A 22,570-nucleotide genomic window follows, 5' to 3' on the forward strand; every position below is an offset into this window, starting at 1 on the left:
TAGTTTTTCCCCAAGAACCAGAAGGCCACCCATGAGCAAGTGAAGAGGGGAAACCAAGGGAACCCCCTCTCCGCCCCCCCCCATTTCAGACCCCTTCACTGCAGGGAACCTATATTTCAAAGATCATTCCTGTAGTATACTGTATTAAACTGGCTTATTGTATTGTATTGTCTTCTGTATACTGCCTCTCTGTTGCCCTCTCTGTTGGCAGGTATAAATAAAATTTCCAACATGGCTGCTCCCAGTCAAGACCCCATGTTAGTTTTACTCTTAATACACAATAATTACCATTTTAGATCACTCCCATTTCAGAGAACTTCCATTTCAGAGACCGATTGCTGAGACTTCCTGAATATCTACACCTTCAATTACCAACTCTCTAGCAGTCTCCTCCCAACAGTGCTGTGCATGGCTCTGTGATCACAAAATGGAGCAGAAGGTGCTCTACAGTGGGAAATTTAAATCACTGATCTCACTGACTCGAGAAGCAACGCTTGATGGAGGAACCCCCGATTTAAGAAAACTCTTGTCATTTCAGGAGGGTTGGGAACCCTTGGTGTGGGCCATATCAGTTGATTCAATCATCTTGGGGTACAGTTTCTGTTAGTTTGCACTAAATTTATCTGTGCAAAATAGGTGAAATCTGCTGAATCAAAGTAAAAGATCAGGGAAATTTAAACATAAGTTAGGTCAAATGTAAATCAAGAGTCTGAACTTAAAACTGGTTTTAAAATCAATTCACCTGACTTTGGCCCCACCTGCAAAATGGATCACATTCTTTGGTCAGAATAATAAGCCTGGCACATTTCCACTGATTGTGCCCGTTTGCGATTGTTCAAGGAGGATCTTCAAAGTAAGCCTGTTTTCTTAGGTGCACAGGCAGTAGAAGGCATGTTTTAGAAGTTCTTACATATTCTTACATAGCAAGGGGGTGAAAGGTTATCAGGGGTAGGTTGAAATGTGGAGTTGAGGTTACAATCAGATCAGCCATTGAATGGCGGAGCAGGCTCGAGGAGCCGAGTGACCTACTCCTGCTCCTAGTTCATATGTTCGTAAAAGAAATTAATTTACCTAGAAACTAAGTAGTGTACAACAATGAATCTGGTAAATATTTCAGTGAAGATTTTTAAGTCACTTTCAGTGATTTAAGATCAGCTTCCTCACAGTTGCTGCACTAGGCACTTATTAAAAATGCATATTTTTTGTGATAAATCCATTTTCAGCTGAGTTAAGAAAACTGCACCAGGTTACTACTCTTAAATAATCAATTAATATTTTTAATGCAAAGGGAAAAAACAATGACATTCTATTTTCTGAATGATTGTGTTGGTTCATGGAAGATTTTACATGTCTAATTATTCAAATTAGTTTGGGCGGAAACTTGAACATAACGTCACTTAACCAGTTGACCGATTGTTCAAATTATGCTTAAATTCCCAAAATATGATGTTGGCAATGAAATTTTGAAACCTGGTAAAGAGCATCAGATAAATTTCTCTAGTGTGTCGCACATGTAATTTATTTGTAACATTTTGAAACAACTCTCCCACCACGTGGAACAATTTATCCCAGAACAGGCAGCTTGCCACCCTGGAAAGTCCTGCATGAACCAACTACTTAATCTGACCCAGCATATTGAAGATGAATTTGAAAAAGGTTGAATAACTGGAGTCTTTATTGGCCCATCAACTGCCTATAAAACCGTTAATCACTGCATACTTGTGCAGAAGGTTTTTAACATGACGAAAACGCTCGTCCAAGCTTCATGAGCGAATCCCCATTTTTGCAAAGAATAATACAGTGAAAGATAATCAATAGCATAGGCAGCTGAATGGGGTCCCACTAGGTAGTATGCTCACAGCAATGCTATTCAAGTGGTATTTTTTATATGGCTGCGTTTGCTGACAACGCCAACACTAGGTGGCGCTGCAATGGCACATGCGCAAATGCAGCCTGTGCCACTAAAACGTCACAGTCTGCGACGTCAAGCAGCTGCCAGGATTAAAGATGGCACTGCTCAAATAATCACACGATGGCAACCTAAACACATGGCAGCACACAATGGCCGAAGAGGAGGGAGTGAGCAGGTGGGGGAGGGGAGGGAGCGAGCGGGCCGGGGAGGGGAGGGAGCGAGCGGGCCAGGAAGGGGAGACAACGAGCGGGTGGGTGAGTGAGCCAGTGGTCGGGGGTGTCGCAAGCGGGCGATGACCGAGCGGGCCGGGGGCTGTGAGCAAGTGGACCGAGGGCTATGAGCGAGCAGGCCGGGGGCTGTGAGCGAGCGGGCGGGCGGTGGGGGAGCAGGCGGCGGGGGAAGGAGGAGAGCGCACCAGCCACCAGCAAGGTCTTCAGCAGCGCTCTCCCTGCACCCGCTCCCCAGACCCCCTCTCCCCTCACCCCTGCTCTCTCCCCATTCCCCGGACACCCTCTCCCCCCACTCCCCAGACCCCCACTTCCCCCACCCCTCTCCACCCCTGCTCTCTCCGGCCTGGATCCCCCCATCATCTGCCCGCGTTACGACAACGTCATCTGCGTATGTGCCAACCCCACATGCCCACATTACGCGATGACGTCATCTGCGCATGCGCCAATCAGTCCTGGCACTGCGGAACGCAGCGCATGCGCAGAGGGTAGGAACCAATCTGCGCATGTGCACAAACGGATGACGTAAGCTGCCGGCTGTGTTGTCAGTAATCACTTTGTTTTTATATATTATATATATATATATATATATATATATATCAATGACTAACCCATTCATCCTGGTAGTCTTGTGAATGGGAAGCGTGTGATGACAGAATACAATGATGACAAGCTGAATGTGGAATGAATTCTGCTGAGGACCCACTAAAGACTGCAAATATTTAGAAGCCAAAAGTATTTGATCTCCTTCTGAAACAGACACCTCGTCAACTTTGAAAGCCAAAGAAAAAATAACTACTTTGTTCATTGAGCCCTTCTGCCCTCAATGTGGCATGGAACCATTCCAATATTGGGTGGCTTTGTGAGGCGGGCACTGCTGATGGTGTCCTTGCAGGTATCTGTGCTCCACACTAATCAAGTAGATATCCCTCTCCTTGGGTCTTGGAATGGCTTCTGGATCATAATGTCTGGGTAGCCAGAAACCTCATTCTGCCAAATTTCCGCCAGCAAGTACAACTCCCGCTGCTAAATGCATGTGTTTGTTTTTTGCAAAAGCAAAATACTGCGCATGCTGGAAAGCTGAAATAAAAGCAAAAAATGCTGGAAATACTCAGCAGGTCTGGCAGTGTCTATGGAGAGAGAAGTAGAGTTAATGTTTCAGGTCTGTGACCTTAATGAAAGGTCACAGACCTGAAACTTTAACTTAGTTTTTCTCTTCACAAATGCTGCCAGACCTGCTGAGTATTTCCAGCATTTTCTGTCTTTTCTGCAATTGTACTAAGGGTACAATTACTTTCATACTGTACAAGAATACAAGTGTATCTGTTACATAGAGAATGCACAAGCTTTACAAAATGGAGACAGATTTTGGTAAGTGGTAGATGTGTTGGTATCCCAGCATTTCTTTTCCTTTATCTTTTTGAAGAGCAGGAGATCACTATGGGAGGAGGGCAATCCAAATATTAATCATGATTGTGAAAGCTCTAATTTATAGGGTCTGTAGTAAGCTTTCATCTTAGGAATTCTCTATCTTTGTAGGTGCTGATGTAAGTGCTGCTTCTTCAATAAGAAATCGCATTATTTGCATTTTGGTCAGATAGACTGTAAAGAGAGAAAGCTAAATACGAAAAAGGGGAGTTACTGAGAGAAAGACTGTCGAATAGAGGTTGAGGAAGAGAATCAATTGATGCCACTTGACTGCCCCCTGCAGCCCATGTAACAAGTACAGCTTATCACCTTTTCGTTTCTGGTGCGAGTTGACACCAATATTCTTAATTTGCACTGTTGGTGGAGATCTTTGTCCATCGGCAACTGACATCAGGAAATCTTAATACGTGCGGTGGACATGGGTTCATAAAATTGATCATGTTGTGCACTGTGCTCAAATGGAAAATTGCACACCAAGCATTTGTCCATATTCACATGCATGCACACACAGCCCAGGAGGTGGAGAATATTTAAAAGGGACAGAGGAGCTCCAGATTAGAGTGAGAGATCAGGGTGAGAGACTGGGGTAAAATGGAAGGAGAGGAGGCCACCACTCAACTCTCAAACTCTATTTAGTGACTTTTGAGACCTACCCTTCGCTTCTGACAAACTTTTCTTTGTGGTTCCAGATAGCAACAGTAAGCAGGTAAGGAAAGGTGTGGAGTGGCATAACTGATTGATGCGGGTGGAAGAAAATTTACTTGAGATGGATAGGTGGCAATAGGACTTGCCACCCAACATTCACCATACGAACATACGAATTAGGAGCAGGAGCAGGCCACTTGGCCACTCGAGCCTGCTCCGCCATTCAACAAGATTATGGCTGATCTGATTGTAACCTCAACTTCACATTCCTGCCTACCGCCAATAACCTTTCAGCCCTTTGTTTAACAAGAATCTATCTACCTCTGCCTTAAAAATATTCAAAGACTCTGGTTCCGTCACCTTTTGAGGAAGAGAGTTTCAAAGACTCATGACCCTCTTTTTTAAACAGTGACCCCTAGTTCTAGATTCTCCCACAAGAGGAAACATCCTTTCTACATCCACCCTGTCAAGACCCCTCAGAAACTTATATGTTTCAATCAAATCACCTCTTACTCTTCTAAACTCAAGTGGATACAAGCCTAGCCTGTCCAACCTTTCCTCATAAGACAACCCACTCATTCCAGGTATTAGTCTAGTAAACCTTCTCTGAACTGCTTCTAATGCATTTATATCCTTCCTTAAGTAAGGAGACCAATACTGTACACAGTACTCCAGATGTGGTCTCACCAATGTCCTGCATAAATGAAGCATAACCTCCCTACTTTTGTATTCAATTTCTGTGCAATAAACGATAACATTCTATTAGCTTTCCTAATTACTTGTGGTACTTGCATACTAACCTTTTGCAATTAATGCACCAGGACATCCAGGTCCCACTGCATCTCAGAACTCTGCAATCTCTCACCATTTAGATAAAATGCTTCTTTTTTATTCTTCCTGCCAAAATGGACAATTTCACATTTTCCCACATTATACTCCATTTGCCAGATCTTTGCCCATTCATTTAATCTATCTATATCCCTTTGTAGCCTCCTTATGTCCTCTTCACAACTTACTTTCCTACCTCTCTTTGTGTCATCAACAAATTTAGTAACCATAACTTCGGTGCCTTCATCTAAGTCATTCATATAAATTGTAAAAAGTTGAGACCCCAGCACAGATCCCTGTGGCACACCGCTCGTTACATCTTTCCAACCAGAAAATGTCCCATTTATTCCTACTCTCTGTTTCCTGTTAGCTAGCTAATCTTCTATCCATGCCAATATGTTACCCCCTACACCATGAATTTTTATTTTCTGCAATAATCTTTGATGTGGCACCATATCAAATGCCTTCTGGAAATCTAAGTACAGTACATCCACCGGTTGCCTTTTATCCACAGCACATGTAACTTCTTCAAAGAACTCCAATAAATTGGTTAAACATGATTTGCCTTTCATAAAACCATGTTGACTCTGCCTGATTACCTTGAAGTTTTCTAAGTGCCCTGCTATAATGTCTTTAACAATAGCTTCTAACATTTTCCCGATAACAGATGGTAAGCTAACTGGCCTGTAGTTTTCTGCTTTCTGTCTCCCTCCCTTTTTGAATAAACAAGTTACATTCGCTATTTTCCAATCTAGTGTAACCTTCCCTGAATCTAGGGAATTCTGGAAAATTAAAACCAACATACAACTATCTCACTAGCTACTTCTTTTAGGACGCTTGGATGAAGTCCATCAGGACCCGAAGACTTGTCAGCCTGCAGCTCCAACAATTTACACAGTACCACTTCCCTGGTGATTGTAATTTTCTTGTTCCTCCCTCCCTTCCATTTTCTGATTTACAGCTATTTCTGGGATGTAACTTGTATCCTCTATGGTGAAGACCGATGCAAAATACCTGTTTAATTCCGCTGCCATCTCCTTATTTTCCCTTACTAATTCCCCAGACTCACTTTCTAAAGGACCAACGCTCATGTTGTTAACTCTTTTCTTGTTTCATTGTTTTCATTGTCATTGTTTTTGACACTATCCCAATCAATTTTGAATGGGATAATGGAGGAAAAGGCAGTGCAGAATGTCTGTAGGTGTTTCTAAAGGAGTTATGGATAGTATAGATAACAGGCGGTAATTTTGTCCTCCACTGGTATTTTCAGTGCTTCTGATAATGCCGTAGATTTCTTTTTGCATTATGTTTCACACTGATCATCATAGGGCTGGAAGCATCCTTCTTTGTCCTCTGCTTCTTCTTGGTTGGGCACATGTGGAGGAGAAGGGGAAAAATTAAATTTGGTTGCTGATAAATAGAGATCACACATGGCTTTCAGTAGCATGAGACTTGTCAATCAACTTTGCTGACGGATGATGTGGAGTGCAATTGGATGACAAGCAAGAAACGAACCACCAGTTGACAGTATCTTTCAGTTATGAGCTTCCCTTTAAAAAGATCATGAAAAGTGAGAGCTTGCTGAATGTAAATTGGCTGCCATGTTTCCAACAGCACATCAGTAACTGCAGTTCAGAAGTATTTAATGGGCTGCAAAGCACTTCGGGATGCCTTGGGGTCATGACAGTAACTATATAAATTAGATCATTCTTTTCTTTCGGTCTTTCTTTCATGTTATGCTACAGCAGATATTTAAATCCTGCAGAAGAATGACTCACTCCCAAGCAGCCAACTTGCAACACCTGGAACGCACCCTCAATGTTATAATTAAGCTGACCCTGGAAATCTTGGTGGGGTCAGTGCTAGAGTGACCAATCATATCTTGTCCTAACTCCTCCAGGGTTAGCACCCTTTCTGAAAATTTGGGCTGTTTTGTACTTTATATTGGCCCAGCTTTTTCAGATAGTGGCAAAGGAATGGCACTTGCCCACTAATGTGCTCTCATCCACCCACAGACTTTTTTTGTGGGCTTTTGAATGGCAACTTATGGATTTAGAGATCATGGGCTGGATTTTACTAGCCCCCCGATGTCGGGGGGGTCATGACATGGGGCCCAGAAAATACTTCCGGGAGAGGCCCACAAAGGGCCTCGATGCTGGGAAGTCCCTGCCCCATATTACCAGTGGTGGTGAGGCCATGTGGCGCCCCTTCCCCGCTGCTCGGTGGCCGGGGCCTAATTAAAATATTTTAATTTATTTAAATAAAGGAATAAATACTTACCTCGTCGCGATGGCTGTCCCGCTGCGATATTCTGGCCAGTTGCCAGAACTCACGCACCTTCAGATCTCCGTTCGGAGATCCGAGGCGGAACACTGGTTGGGAGGGAGGACCATTTCATATTTAAGGGCAGGAGAGGGGGAACAGGGAAAACTAAAGTGATTGAAGGAGGGAATGGTGGGAAGGGTTTAAAGGTTAAAGATTTTAAACTTTGGGGGGGGAAGATCGGGATCACGGGATTAGTTTTTTTGGGGGGAGGGGACAATTAATAAATTGATTAGTCATGGGGGGGTTGGAAGAGGGGATTGAAACTTTGAATAAATTTTTAACTTTAATTTTCTCTCCCCTATAACCTTAAAAATGTAAATGATTTGGAAGGGCCTGAAGCCCTTTAAAAATGGCGTTGGTGCCTGCCCTGTGGCGCTGAATGTCGTTGCTGGAGACGGAGTACCAACCCCCTCTACGCCATTGGAAATGGGCCTTCTGCCCTGGACATGTAAGTGAGGTGCTGTGCTATATATGGCGGTGGCTCCCTGTTTCAGAGCAGCACTCTCTACAGATGATCTGTGAGCAGGGCAAGAAAGGGCATGTCTGTTCAACCAATCAGATTGAAGAATCATGACTGAGACAAGCAGAGTCTAAACCAGGAAGTATAAATTAAGATAATTTTATTCAATGTCAAATAATGTAGAAAAAGTAAAATAAGGAGAAAAAAATAAAGTAGGCTGAAGAGAGATAAAACAGACAAAAATAAAAAGCAAAAAGAAACATGTTTATTTGAATTTTTAAAAAACTCCAACAGTAATTAAATTTCTGAAGGAATGATACTCCACACTTTGATTTTCAGAGCTGGTGACATTGTTTGGTCGTAATTAAGACTTATTATGCCATTAAAAAATCACTTACACCTAAATGCACAAGCTCTAACTTTATCTTGTGAATCTATTGGATAATTATTTGTTGCGTTGTTAGTTTTGCATTAGTAGTGTTGTTGGGCATTCTAGAGAAAATCTTAGACTCCAAAAAAGGTTAACAAACAACTCTATTATTTACAGTTACTATATGCACTCTCGGCAAGCCACCAAAGCTAGCATCCTTCGTACTGCTATACCTTCTTCTTCTCAAGCCTATCTCATGTGACTGTTACATCATCGCTCGTACAGTGGGAAGGGTCTCTCTTACTGTTTTTGGTATTAACCCTTTACAACCTTATACTACATCTCTTCCCAAGTCTTCATCCAACATTTTTCCAAACATATGTACATTTATGACTTCTCAACTACTCTCACTCTACTATGCCCTCGCCAACCAGCAACCGCACCCCCCACCACCCCCCCCAAGTCTCTGACTTTACAGATTCAATCTCATTGGAAGTTTGCCTCGATCTGATTATAAACTGTCTATGACAATCAGTAGGCTTCGTAGGAAGTCCGGGTTGCTGATTTGGTTTTTTGTTTCTATGGGTTGTAGTATTCAGTTCGGTTTGGGTTTATTCCTCTTCATTTGGATCTTGCAATTGGATTATTGGCTGTTGCTTTTGTGGAGTAGGGATGATAATCCTCTAATCCCCTCATATGTTCCCTTCATCCATTCGTGTAACATATGATCGCTGATTGTCCTCATGTTTATGGATTACTGTACCTTCTCGTTACAGGTCACATATCCAAACTTTTTGACCATTGTTTAATTTGGGTAGGCTTCTCACTCGAAATCTGCTATTGTAATCCTTGGTTTCTTGTAATCTTGGGACTCCAATCCATGTATTATTCGTTAAGGCAATACTGGAAGCTGTGTTCTTAACTTCCTTCTCATTAGTAATTCCACTGGTGATAATCCGCACAACAGTGGCGTTGAACGATAAACTAGGAGTGAGGTAGGAAGATCTTAATTTCGCTTGAGTAAGGATTTTATGGTTCTTGCACCTCGGTCTGCCTCACCAGTGGACTGTGGATACCTCGGTGAGCTCGTAAGATGCTGAAAGTCCATCTTCATGGCAAACTGGGTAAAACATTTGTTTGTGAACTGTGGTCCGTTGTCTGATATTGGCCAGAATTCTATGGTAGGTGGACAGGAGCCAGCCACCGACTGAAAAGTCAGTGGCGAGCACGCTTCCGCCTCACCTGGGGAGCCAACCCATATTTTGAGGGTCCCCGGGCTTCGATTGGTGTGAGGTGGGACTTCCACCTGCTTGAGGTAGGAAGTCCTGCCTAATAGAGCTGCCAGCCAATCAGCAGGCCAGCAGCTCTTAGTCCAACAGCGCCACCAGGAACGGTGGCCACTACTGGCACTGCAGCCCAGCATGAAGAGAAGACGCCTGGGAGTCGAGAGCCAGGTAAGGTTTGGTTGCCTCGCCGGGGGTAATCGTCCAGGCCCCGGCAAGGCAAGGATGGTCGATTGTGGGGAAGGGGGTCGTGTTGGGTGTTGAGGGTGGTTGGGGTAGTGAGGGTGGCCCTCCATTGGGCACAGGGTGCCCAAAAATGACAGCAGCCCCTGGGACATTCGAGAGCTGCCTAGTTTCATTGGGCGGGTTCTCCCGGCTCCAGGACGCCCGCTTGCCATGCATAAAATCCTCGTGGAAGCAGGCGAAGGCCCTTAAGTGACCGTTAAGTGGCCTCTTAAGGGCCTTGATTGCCTGGGGCGAGCAGGCCGCTTTTCGCCACTGCTGCCCTGCGTAAAGTGGTGGCGGAGGTGGGAGCAGGTTGGGAAGGTCTCCCGGTGCCTCCCACTCCATTTTATGCTAACCTCGCCCCCCCCCCCCGCCACCACAGCCACCAAACCGCTCGTTGGGGTGGCGTGAAATTCCAGCCAATATTTCATCCAGAATCCCATGTGTCACAAACATGTCCATAAGGATACTGATGGTCATAGAATGTTATCATCTGACTTTTATACACCTGGAAAAATAGTTGAGAATGATGATATATGACTTCCCACCAAACATGAGTAAATCCATGCCTAGCCTTTGCCAAGGTCTAGTTTGAAATTGGGTAGTCAACAGTGGGTCACGCTGTCCTGGCCTCTGTATAACGCATGTCTGACAGTTGTTGATCATGGTCTCAATATCCTTAGATATCCCAAGCCACCATACCAAAGATTGTGCTCTCGCTTTGCACTTTGTTATACCCAAATGGCCTTGGTGTAATTGATCTAAGATATCAGATCTCATTGAAGTAGGAATAACAATTCTGTTGTTGTAAACTGATAACTCGTCAATTATGGTAAAGTATTTCCTATACTCACAGAATGTCTTCATTGTTCTCCCTCCTGGACTTCCTTGTGGCCACCCATGTGTACAATATTGTCAAATGTCAATGCAATCTTCATCATTCTTCTGTGTTTGCCATATTTCTCGCAACTTCTGTGTGCATGCTGGCCAACTTAGTGCTGTGTGCTGTGAGTATGACTCCATGTCACATATGAAATTCGCATCTTCCTGTGATGGATGATCTACAGTTACCCTTGATAACGCATCAGCTGATGACTGGAACTTCCCTTAGACATATACAGTTCCATATGTGTACCTCATTAATCTGAGATGAAATCTTTTCAATCAACTGCAGTTCCAAGCATGCATTACTGCTCAGTAAAGAATATTCTTGATTGTGTAAGATGTATAAGGTCTCTACCAGTTGTCTGCCTCTATGCTGAAATGTTGCTTAGAGTTTGCCCTTAACTTGCAGTTGTGTCCCATCAGGACCATGCAACTGTATATCTGTCAGTTGCAGGTAATGTCTCTTCACCAAAGGCTCTTGGTCAGACAATACCGTGATGCTAGCCCCTATGTCAAGCTTAAAATTCGTCAGATGTCCATTCACAGAGATGTCTGCTGTCCAGAAATCTTGGCCTGGATTACTGATTACTCCCAAGAATTCTCCTGGTTCTTTCTGTTGTGGGTACTGCTGTACTTGATTCACTGCTCTTTGTGTGAAGGTCTTCTGCTTTATACCTTTAAGCAAAGAAATGTTACTTTGGCACATCTTTCCATTGTGTCCAGTTTTTCCACACTTAAAACACTCAGCTTTACTTGCTGGGCACTGCTTTCATCTGTGGGTCTTCCTGGCTTCACATTGTTGGCAAGGTTTACTATTTCATGCACCTTCTGTTTTCTCTGTTCCATAAAGTGTTTCTCTGGCTTTGGCTTAACCAGTTGGACGGGCATTGGACTCCTTCTCATCCATGGCTTGTCTTCAGCTTGTACGATGTCCCTATTCTGTTTGCAAACTTTAACCTGTCTTACAATTTGAATGGCCTTTTCCTGTGTAAGGTCTTACTTGGATTGTAACAGGTCTGACAAGGATTCATCCGCTATGCCAGTTACTATCCTGTCTCTGATTAGATCTGCCTTTAATTCGCCGTATTCACAACCTTCTGCCAATCTATAAAGGTCATTAATATCGGAGTCTACAGATTCATCAATCATCTATACACACTTATTAAATTTGCCTTTTTCCAAGGTTTTATTACTATGGGGATTAAAATATTTATCAAAGGCTTGGAGTACCATGTTGAATTTATTGGTAGCCTCATTGATCCGTTGTCGGACAATTACATCATGCACTGTCACTCCTACTGAATACAGGAGGTTGTTCACTTGCTCCACTTCAGATTTGATATGGAGTTGAGAAGCAATTCTGAACATTAAGAACCTTTTTTTCCATACGAGCCAATTTTGGATCTGATTGAGCCCTTCTTGATTCTGGAAACTCTCAGGCACTCCCAATTTTGGATCCATATTGCTTCTTTTTGTTTGTTAGGCTTTGCTAGGGTGTTCCCCTTTAATTTAAAATTTTTCAGGCTTGTCTTGATGTGTTCGCTTTCTGTTCAGGGCTTTCCCATGCTCCCCGATTTTTCCCATGTTTCCAATGATTACCACGCTTTTTCTCCCCGGCAAGGCTGAGCAATGGCTGCCAACTGTATACTCACCTCCCTAGTCGCCGATTCAACTGAGATCGCATTCTGCACCCGTTTTATTCCCCCAGTGCGCCATTTGAATAAATGGCCAGTTTCACTGTCTCACCGATCCTGGATCGTTACCCGGCATGAGGCCTCGGACCCGACCACTGGACGTGCTGGAAGTACTGACACAGAGCCTCACACTGCTGTAGTGTTGTCTGAGTGGTGACAGAGCTCTTCACAGCCTCTTCTGTAAGTAAGTAGTTTTCTTGCTGTACCAGCCAGTATTTATCTTTAAATTTCTCTGTTGTTTCCCTGGTGTTTCTTCAAAAGATAAGGAGATCTTCAAATTCTCCTGGTCACTTTCACCATTGCAACTATGTTGTGTTGTTGTGTTTGTATTAGTAGCATTTCAGGCAATCTAGAGAAAGTCTTAGACTCTGGTAAAAGTTAACTTACAACTATTATTTACAATTACTATATACACTCTCAGCAAGCTACCTAAGCTAGTATCCTTCATATTGCTATACCTTCTTCTTCTCAAGTCTATGTCGTGTGACTGTTATATCATCGCTCATACAGTGGGAAGGGTCACTCTCACTGTCTTAGGTATTAACCTTTTACCATCCTTTTACTACGTTAGTGAGTATCCTAATGTTCTTTATGTATTTTAATGCTGAACCTATTGGTGAGCTATCAGTGTAGCAGAGCTTCAGGATGAGCAGAACAACTTGGACAGGAACTTCCGGATTTCCATATTTAACCATGTATGTGTGGCCTCAGGAGGCTCATACCTGGTTTACTCCATAATAACGGTGGGAAATGATAGCCTCACCATGATTTTGAACACAAAATCCAGGCCATTGGCTTTGAGAAAACCTCTTCAGTCTGTGAGTTGGCTTTAATTAATTCGCATTGTCACTGCTAATAAGACAAGTGGCTGAAAATAGCTGCCATCTATTAGTAATATGTTTATAATTAGTAGCAAAATGTTTACTTAATGTCCGTCTGTTAACCTTGATTACCCCAACAGATGGTATACTTACCATGGCTGCTGTGTGGTCTTGTAAAGTCAGTGTGGAGACATTTGAGAAACGTGATGTGAGTTACCTTGGGAACAAGCATGCTAAATGCTCAGGAGAAGCATTCAGCTTGGCTGTAATCCCTCTCCTAGACATCCCTTAAGCAATGGGCTGTCGTTTTTGTAACATCTGTTTATAAACAAGGACTATAAGAAATTGTTAAGCTTTTGCTACAGTTCACCTGAACTTTGATCAGGACATAATAGAAATGTGAGTCAAAGAAAGCCAGGGCATATTCTTGTGAACAATGTAATGGTCAACAAACCAGTACAGAGAATGTGGGCTGAATTGTATTATCCCACCGCTGGGATGGGCAGCCGATAGCTACACCCTATTTGAGAACTGCACTGTTAGGACCGAGGTTGGAGGAATGCACTGTCTTTCTCTAGTTCCACTACTCCACTGGTCACAACATATGTTTAAATATTTTACCCAGATACAGATACGGCCAATTATATACTTTATCTATATTAGTTCCAGAATTTAAAAAATCCACCAACTAGATTTCTTTAATAAACAGCAAAATTATTGATTTATTATTCAACAAGACTTATTCAATAAAGATGCAAAGCTTATTAACACACAGTTTGAAATATGAAAGTATAAATATGTACCCTTCCAAAATAACCTAACACACAGACACACATACTGTTAAAGGGAGAAAAAAATAAAGAAAAATGAAAAAAACTGGCTCTGTAGAGATCAACTTTTAAAAAATACTTTGGTCAAGTTATTGTCATTCTTGAAGAAAAAGATATGGAATGTTCCAGATGGCCTTTGGTCTGGCGTCCGGATACACGTAGACGGCTGTCACTAGGATCTTTCTGGAGCAGCTCTGTTCAGGAGACATTGAGGAGAAGTCTTGCAGGCTTTTCAGGAGAATTACTACATGAGTGGTTTCAGCTATCACACTGGATTCTCAGAAGATTTTCCAAAACAGGTGGAAAAGGATGAGTTGAGTGTCTTCTCACTTAGCAGGATACACACCAACTGAGCATTCAGACAGGCCAAGCCAAATCAAAAAGCCAGTAAGTGTTTTTTTTTAATTCAAAGTGTCCTTCCAGTAACCGTTTAAAAAAAAACAAATCCAGACATCTGCTCAGTCTTTCAAATGAACCAATTTTCACCATCTTTTAAATACAAGTCCTCAAAAAATATTAGTAATGAAAGCACCTTCATGACACCACATAGTGTTCAGGATTAATCGCCTGGGTGACTGATCAGAGAATGTAATGTACCTTGTGTACAGAAATAACACCCACTTTTGAAGCTGTTGCTGGTAGCTGTGCTAATGAAAAAAATTAGCAGCTTTCAACAGAACCCTGATGCGGCCCATGCCCTCTGCTGGATGATATTTTAACTCCTTGGGCTAAATTCTACAACGCCCCCCCCGACGTCGAGGATCATGGCAGTTGTGGGGAGGGGGGGGGTGGTCGTGTGGAAAAGACCTCCGGGAGAGGCCCATCACGGACCTCGATGCCGGGACTGCCTGGCCCAGTATTGCCGGTGGCAGCGAGGCTTCGTTTTGGCCCCCTACCACTCAGCGACGGGAGCCCAATTTAAATATTTAAATAAATTTAAATAAGCAAATGAATTACCTTCACACTCCCGCCATCTGTCCCAGTGCGATATTCATGCTGATGGCTGGCACTCCCGCGCCTTTGATTCCTGCCCAGGGAACTAAGGTGGAACACTGGTGGGGAGAAGGTAAGTTTTTCAGTGCAGGAGTGGGGGGAGCAGGATCAAAATCATCTCATTGGTGTAGAGGATAGTGGAAAGGGTTATAATGTAGAGTTTATGCACTTTGTGGGGGGAAGGTCAGGTAGACAAGGTAAGTGTTCTGGGGGGGAGAGGGCAAGAAATTAATTCTATGGTTATTGTGGGCCGTGGGACAGGGGTAGGATAAATTTGTTTCATTTTTTAAATAAATTCTTTTTTAAATATTTAAATTTAACAATAGCAGTTGAAGCCCTTTAAAAATGGTGTCAGCGCCTGCGCAAAGGCAGCTGACGCCATTGCCGGGGACAGACTGCCCACTCCCTCCACGTCATCGAGGGGGGGCGGGGGGTGGTCCTCCCTGTTTATTTAAATGAGCCGCCACATTTAATATCGTGGTGGCTCCGCGAGGTGCGGCCCGCGCAGGCGGACTGCCATTGTTTTCGTCCACCGCCGATCTCGGCAGCAGAAGTATAAATTTCAGACAGTTTTGTCACTCATGTTAATTAAAACTTCATGGGTACAGTTCAGTACCTATTAAATGCCTTAATGGCCCCAATAATTGGTACATAAGCACTTGTGGCAACTGGAGCAGTTGTAGAGAGTGGAGGGAATATGGCAGCATCCACACAAGGAGAGTTAGTTCAGTTCAGCTACAAAGGGCCTTATTGATGTAGCCCTACACTGACCAAGACTGGCCACGTTGTTTCTGTATTTTCAGATAAAGTGCTGGTGTGCCAGCAAAAACCTTCAGACCAGCAGGTTACACAACATCCAAGGCCTGCTTAAAAGGAAAAATAAAATCTTCCATTCGCTGCTTTAATACTTTTGGTGACAATCACAAATTAATGCTCTATAGTTAATGACTTACTGACCAGTGGAAATATTTTTCCCAATTTATCTTATCGAAACTCATCATAGTTTTGACTATCTCTGTCAGATATTCACTTAAATTTATCTCTTGTATTGAAAAGATTCATATTTTCTCAAGTGTCTCCTAATAATGAAAGCATCCAATTCCAGGTATTATCGTAGTGAATTTCTTCAGCAGCCTAACCAATGATTTGTATATATTTAACATTACCTCACTGCTTCTGAATTTGATGCTCCTATTTATAAAACATAAAATTTTGTGTTTGTTCCTACAAGCTGTTTTGCATTGAACTTTTAAATAGATCTAATTTCCAAATAGTATTTTTAACCTTCTATTCTAGTTTATCATTTTTTGACAATGAAAGGACACTATCATGCAGTATGTCTTTAAGATTCCACTTTCCATCTTTGTTGGATGATCCTGGCAATGCCCGTTTTACAAAGGTATTCCATACTGCACTCCTGGCATTGAGCTTCAAGGCTATCTTTGCCCCATTGCCTTCTCAGAGTTTGTCCGAAGGCCTTCATGAACCCCTCTGGATAGAGGAGTTCTTTCCTCTTGTCCACCTCTTCTACCAAGGCTTCCAGTGCTATATTGGAGAACCTTGGAGATCACTATCTGCCTTATTGTGCTATTCCTATGGGTGGAATCTTAAAAAAATTTCAAGCACGAGACCATTTGCAGACCCAATCCCACTCATGTAGTGCAATCTTATGGTAGGTGGCCAATTAACAGGCTGCCTCTTCATTCGCCCTCCAATTAAGGACGGTGGGTGGGACACAGATGCTGGAGGGCCCGCAGGACTGGCCAGCCAACAGCCCCACTGGAGAGGTGAATGCTGCTGAGACAGATGGAAAGTGAAAGAGTGCCTCAAAATGGAGGCATGATCACAAGGCTTCAGAGAGATTCATAAAAATGAAGGCCCAGAGCTGGTAGGGCCATCAGTTTGAAGGGTTGAGCCCCTTCACAAGAATGCCTATGGCCACGACTATGCCCATTTCAGCCTTGTGGCTTCATGATGTCGTACTTGCCCTTCTTTATTCTATGTTTTGCTTTCACTTTCCCTTTACTAGCATGTATGTTCTACAGCAGCCCCAAGTGCACATAAAGCACAATGCAATTGCAATTTGAAAACACTACAACACTACAAATCTAGTAAATCTTTTTGCACCTTCTTTGGTGTCACTATATCCTTTTTATAATATGGAGACCAGAACTGTTCACAGAACATTCCCATACAAGTTTAACATATTGTTTGTGGACTTTGGGAAGGAGGTAAAAGCGGGCTGTCCAGGGTTGCAAGACTATGAGGTGAAAAGCTGTAGAAGGAAGATCTCCAGAGGAGATGAGGTCAGTGACAGCCCTGGAGACAGTGACTTGATGTTCAGTGGTGGGGTAATGGTCAGGGGGAGGTCGGAAGAAGTATCTAAGAGTTGGCACTCAGACTCTGCAAGGTCAGCACGCCAGAAAACAACAGCACCATCCTTGTCAGCAGGTTTGATCACAATGTCAGGATTAGACCTGAGAGAATGGAGTGCAGCAATTTCAGAGGGAGACAGATTAGAGGCAGTGAGGGGAGCAGAGAAATTAAGACAGCCAATGTCACACCAATGGTTCTCAATGAAAAGGTCAAGAGTGGGTAAGAGGCCAGAGGGAGGGGTCCAGGTGGAGGTAGAATATTGTAGGCGGGTGAATGGGTGCACTGGTTGTGGGGAGGACTCCTGGCCAAAGAAGTGAGCCCGGAGGTGAAGGCGATGGAAGAAAAGCTTGATGTCATGCTGAGCATGCAATTCATTGAGGTGGGGGCATAGGGGGATAAAGCTGAAAAGAGCATCTCTGAATGTTAATGATGAAAACTGAATTAAAGCAGAAAGCTAATGGAAGTTGACAGATTTCACATCAAACCCATGCACTTGTCTCCAAGTTAGCTCTAAAACATTGGTTTTTATGCTACCAATGAAATGTGATGTTACAGTGTATCGTTAGGTCCAAATAGTTTCCAGCTGTCAGCTCTAGCTTAAGAAAGCTGCTTAGTTACACTTATGAAATGGCAAACCTTCACCATTATTAAAGGCCAGCTTCATCCTAATATATTATTATGGATAAGCTGAAAGGTCACTTGCTGTTGTCTATCGATGTTGCCAAACTCAAATGAGCACAGCTGTTGCAGAAAAACTTCATCAGAGGAAAAATCCAGAATTCAGAAGAGTTTTATATTTAACATATAAAACATTTCTTCTGTATAAATGCTCTCGCTCTTTTGAAGTTACTGCTTGAGATTACACCAAAATGTATTGGAATCAATTTTTGCCCTCTTAATGCCCTGATTTGTAATGGTGATGGGATGCCAAAGACCAGGAAATCCCACAGAAGTAAGTTCTACCAGATTCCCACTGCTTTTTGAGCCCCACTAAATCTTTTCGTTGGGCCTGGGATGGGCATATGAAGCTCCTGTTTGAAGCAGGCCGAAATAGGGGCAGGGAAGGGCACACTGCCATTTTCTGGCTGGTGGATGTGGTGAACGTCAAGTTCCCAGCTCACCCAGTGAAACCCACTGGAAGGAGGTCTTGGGCAAGAGGGATATTAAAATGCCTGCAACGTTTTACAGTTGAGGTTTTCTGCAGATTTTACAGGTAAAGGCCCTTCTAGTATTTTTTTCCAGATGGCATTTAAACTTTCATAGACCCTTGTGTCACACTTAATTACTTATCTTTTGCACTGAACTTCCATTACTGACATCTGAGGGTTTGTCAACAAGGATCTGCTGAGCTGGCATATTCAAAGGAAGAGGAAGAGTTGCAGAGGATTAACTGGAAGGCTGCCTGAACATTACAGGGAGAGGCAGAATACCTCACTTTGACCAACACTGTATTGATAGAGGCTCTCTTCCCAAAGGAAGCTGTGCCAACAGAACTCGACTGGCATCACAATCATATGTGAATGCCTATGCTACTATTCTGCTGGAAGATTCTTCAGAAATACCAAAATTACAGCACGTCTTAGTACTACATGAAAGCATGCATGCCAGGTGATTAGGTGCCAGTGTTACCTGCTTGCCACACTTGCCAAGGTGCCACCAACCATACCATGGCAAACTTAACTGAGAATGACCCTGGGAACCTATCTGCTGAGGTCCTGGAGGGGCAGATGCAAGCTGTGCAACCAGCTGTAAGGACACCTCCAACTATCATACAGTAGAGGGCTGTCACATGTAGGGACAGTAACAGCCAGCAGAGGCCTGTAAATTGACTGCATCTCCTCGCAGACAAGGTCTAATGCTGAGCTATGGGATAGTGCCACTTTAATGACACTGAGGGAAAACCTCACAAGCACCTCAGAACTGTACTCTGGTGCTTATTCTTTGAAGCTTCATTCTGCTATTTGTGTTTTTTTTAATTCCCACTTTCAGCGTTTGCTTCCAAGTCCCACTTGTGGTGATTTTTTCACTCCTGCTGTAGTGCTTGTGTTTTTAAGTCTCACTCTGATGTGCTTTTTAGGATCAATCCTGCTCTGGTGTTGCTGTTTTCCCTACCTCCTGCTCCATTGGGGTTTCTTAAGTCCCATTCTTTATGCTTTATTGCTCAGCACTTTTTTTAAAATCTCCAAAGCGTAGTTTCTTTGAAAGCTTCACCTCCAGCTCCTTTTCAAAGTCCTGCTCCTTGGCTGATTGAAATTTTGTTCAGCTTCTTCATCTCCCTATGCTGCTTCTCATGTGGAAACTCCCAGCATATAGGAACTACAGTAAAAGGAAAACTGTTGAAATGCAAAACCCTGAAAGAGATGAAGATTAAAGCCGGACTAAGTGGAGAATGAGAGAAGGAAATAAATTTGAAGATGGAGAGAGAAAGAACTGATGAAGAGAGATGGAAACGGAAATAAGGGACAAGGAAAGAAACAAAAGTGAAGCAAGAAACTGAAAGAAACACAAATGCAGGAGGACAGCAAAATATTGAAAGTAGAGAACACTTGAAACAGAAGGGAAGAATGGGGAAAGAGACGCTGCAAGTTTTTGGTGGGACTCAGCATAAAAGGTATTGCTTGTCTCGGAGTCAGTTAGTTTATTCTACTATATTGGCGAGAACATATTGAACCCATCTTGTTGGTGGTGCATGCATGTGGACAGCCTCTGTGTCCCAGTGATCAGCTTTTCAATGGTTCGACCTATGGGGAACAGTGTGTACGTTTGTCAAATTGTGTCTTTGTCTATCAGCTGGCCTGTCATTATGGGAAGTGCTTTAAATAACTTAAATGCTGATACAAGGCACTTTATTTGCTCATATTCTTGTTGGTAAGATGTTTATAAATCAAAAATCAAAATTCAAGATCTTTTCAACTTACCAATCAAAATCAGAATAAAAATAATCAATGCTTAGCCTAACAGAAAATGGTTGTGGTTATTGGAAGACAATCATCTCAAACCCAGGGCATTGCTGCAGGAATCTGTGAGGGCAGCGTCCTCAGCCCAACTATCTTCAGCTGCTTCATCAATGAACTTCTCTACATCATTAAAAAAAGAAAGACTGACATTAATATAGTACCTTTCATGACCTCAGGACAGCTAAAGCATTTTACAGCCAATTAAGTACTTTTGAAGTGTAGTAATGTGATGTAGGAAACGCAGCTGCCAATTTGTGCACAGCAAACTCCCACAAACAACAATGTGATAATGACCAGATAATCTATTTTATGTGATGTTTATTGAGGGATTTTTAATAATTCATTCCTGGAATATGAGCATTGATGGCAAGGCCAATATTTATTGCCAATTCCTACTTGCCCTTCAGAAGGTGGTGTTGAGCTGCCTTTTTGAACCACTGCAGTCCATCTGGTAGGTACACCCACAGTGCTGTTAGGGAGTGAGTTCCAGGATTTTGACCCAGTGAGGATGAAGGAGCAGCAATATTGTTCCAAGTCAGGATGGTGTTTGTCTTGGAGGAGAACTTGCGGGTGGTGGTGTGCCCATGTGCCGGCTGCCCTTCTAGAGGTAGAGGTCACAGGTTTGGAAGGTGCTGTTGAAGGACCCATGGCGCATTCTGCAATGCATCTTGTAGATGATACTGACTGCTGCCACTATGTGCCAATGTTGGATAGAGTGAATGATTAAGGTGGTGGATCAAGTGGACTGCATTGTCCTGGATGATGTTGAGCTTTTTGAGTGTTGCTGGAACTGTTCTCATCCAGGCAAATGGAAGGTATTCCATCACACTCCTGACTTGTGCCTTGTAGCTGGTGGACAGGATTTGGGGAGTAGGGAGGTGAGTTACTCGCTGCAGAATTCCCAGCCTCTGACCTGCTCTTGTTGCCCCAGTATTTACATGGCTGGTCCAGTTCAGTTTCTGGTCAATGGTAACCCCAGGATGTTGATGGTGGGGGATTCAGTGATGGTAATGCCATTGAATGTCAAGGGGAGAAGGCTGGAATCTCTCTTGTTGGAGGTGGCTATTGCCTGACACTTGCATGGCACAAATGCTACTTTCCACTTACCAGCATGAGCCTAAATCTTGCTGTGTATGGCTACAGACTGCTTCAGTATCTGAGGAGTTACGAATGGTGTTGAACACTGGGCAATCATCAGTGAACATCCCCACTTCTGAACTTGTGTTGGAGGAAAGGTCGTTGATGAAGCATCTGAAGATGGTTGGGTCTAGGACACTACCCTGAGGCATTCCTGCAGAAATGTCCTGGGGCTGAGATGAGGAGCTTCCAACAACCACAACCATCTTACTTTGTGCTAGATATGACTCCAACCAGTGAAGAGTTTTCCCTTTGATTCCCATTGAGTTTAATTTTGTAAGGGCTCCTTGATGCCACTCTTGGTCAAATGCTACCTTGATGTCAAGGGCAGTCACTCCCACCTCAACTCTGGAATTCAGCTCTTATGTCCATGTTGGACCAAGGTTGTAATGAGATCTGTAGCCAAGTAGCTTTAGCAGAACCCAAATTGAGCATCAGTGAGCAGGTTATTGAATAAGTGAATAAGTGCCGCTTGATAGCACTATCAACAACCCCTTTCATTACTTTGCTGATGATTGAGCATAGACTGATAGGATAGTAATTTGCTGGATTGGATTTGTGGACAGGACATACCTGGGCAATTTTCCACAATGCCAGGTAGATGCCATTGTTCTATTGGTCAGGATAACTCCCCTGCTCTTCTTCAAAATAGTGCCTTGGGACCTTTTATGTCCAGCTGGGAGGGGAGGGGAGTCCTCAGTTTAATGCCTCATCTGAAAGGCAGCAATTCCTCTGTACTGGACTGAAGTGGAAGCCTAGATTTTTGTACTCAAGTTCTAGAGTGGGACTTGAACCCACAACATTCTGATTCAGAGGCAAAAGTGCTACCATCTGAGTCACAGTTGACACAAGGTCAGACGTGGGGCTATTCACTGATTGCAATGTTCAGCTCCATTCACCATTCCTCAGGTAATGAAGCAGTCCGTGCCTTGAGACCAAGACCTGAATAACATCCAGGCTTGGGCTGATAAGTGGCGAGTAACATTCACATCACAAAGTACCAAGGAATGACCATCTCCAATAAAAGAGAGTCTAACTACCTCCTCTTGAAATTCAATTGGACATATCATCACAGAATTTCCCATCATCAACATCCTGGGGGAGGTGGGTTGGTCACCATTCATCAACTGGAGCAGCTACACAAATGGTGTGCCTACTCTAGCAGGCCAGAGGT

Source organism: Heterodontus francisci, chromosome 5 (genome assembly GCF_036365525.1).
Source record: "Heterodontus francisci isolate sHetFra1 chromosome 5, sHetFra1.hap1, whole genome shotgun sequence".
NCBI classification, from domain to species: Eukaryota; Metazoa; Chordata; class Chondrichthyes; order Heterodontiformes; family Heterodontidae; genus Heterodontus; species Heterodontus francisci.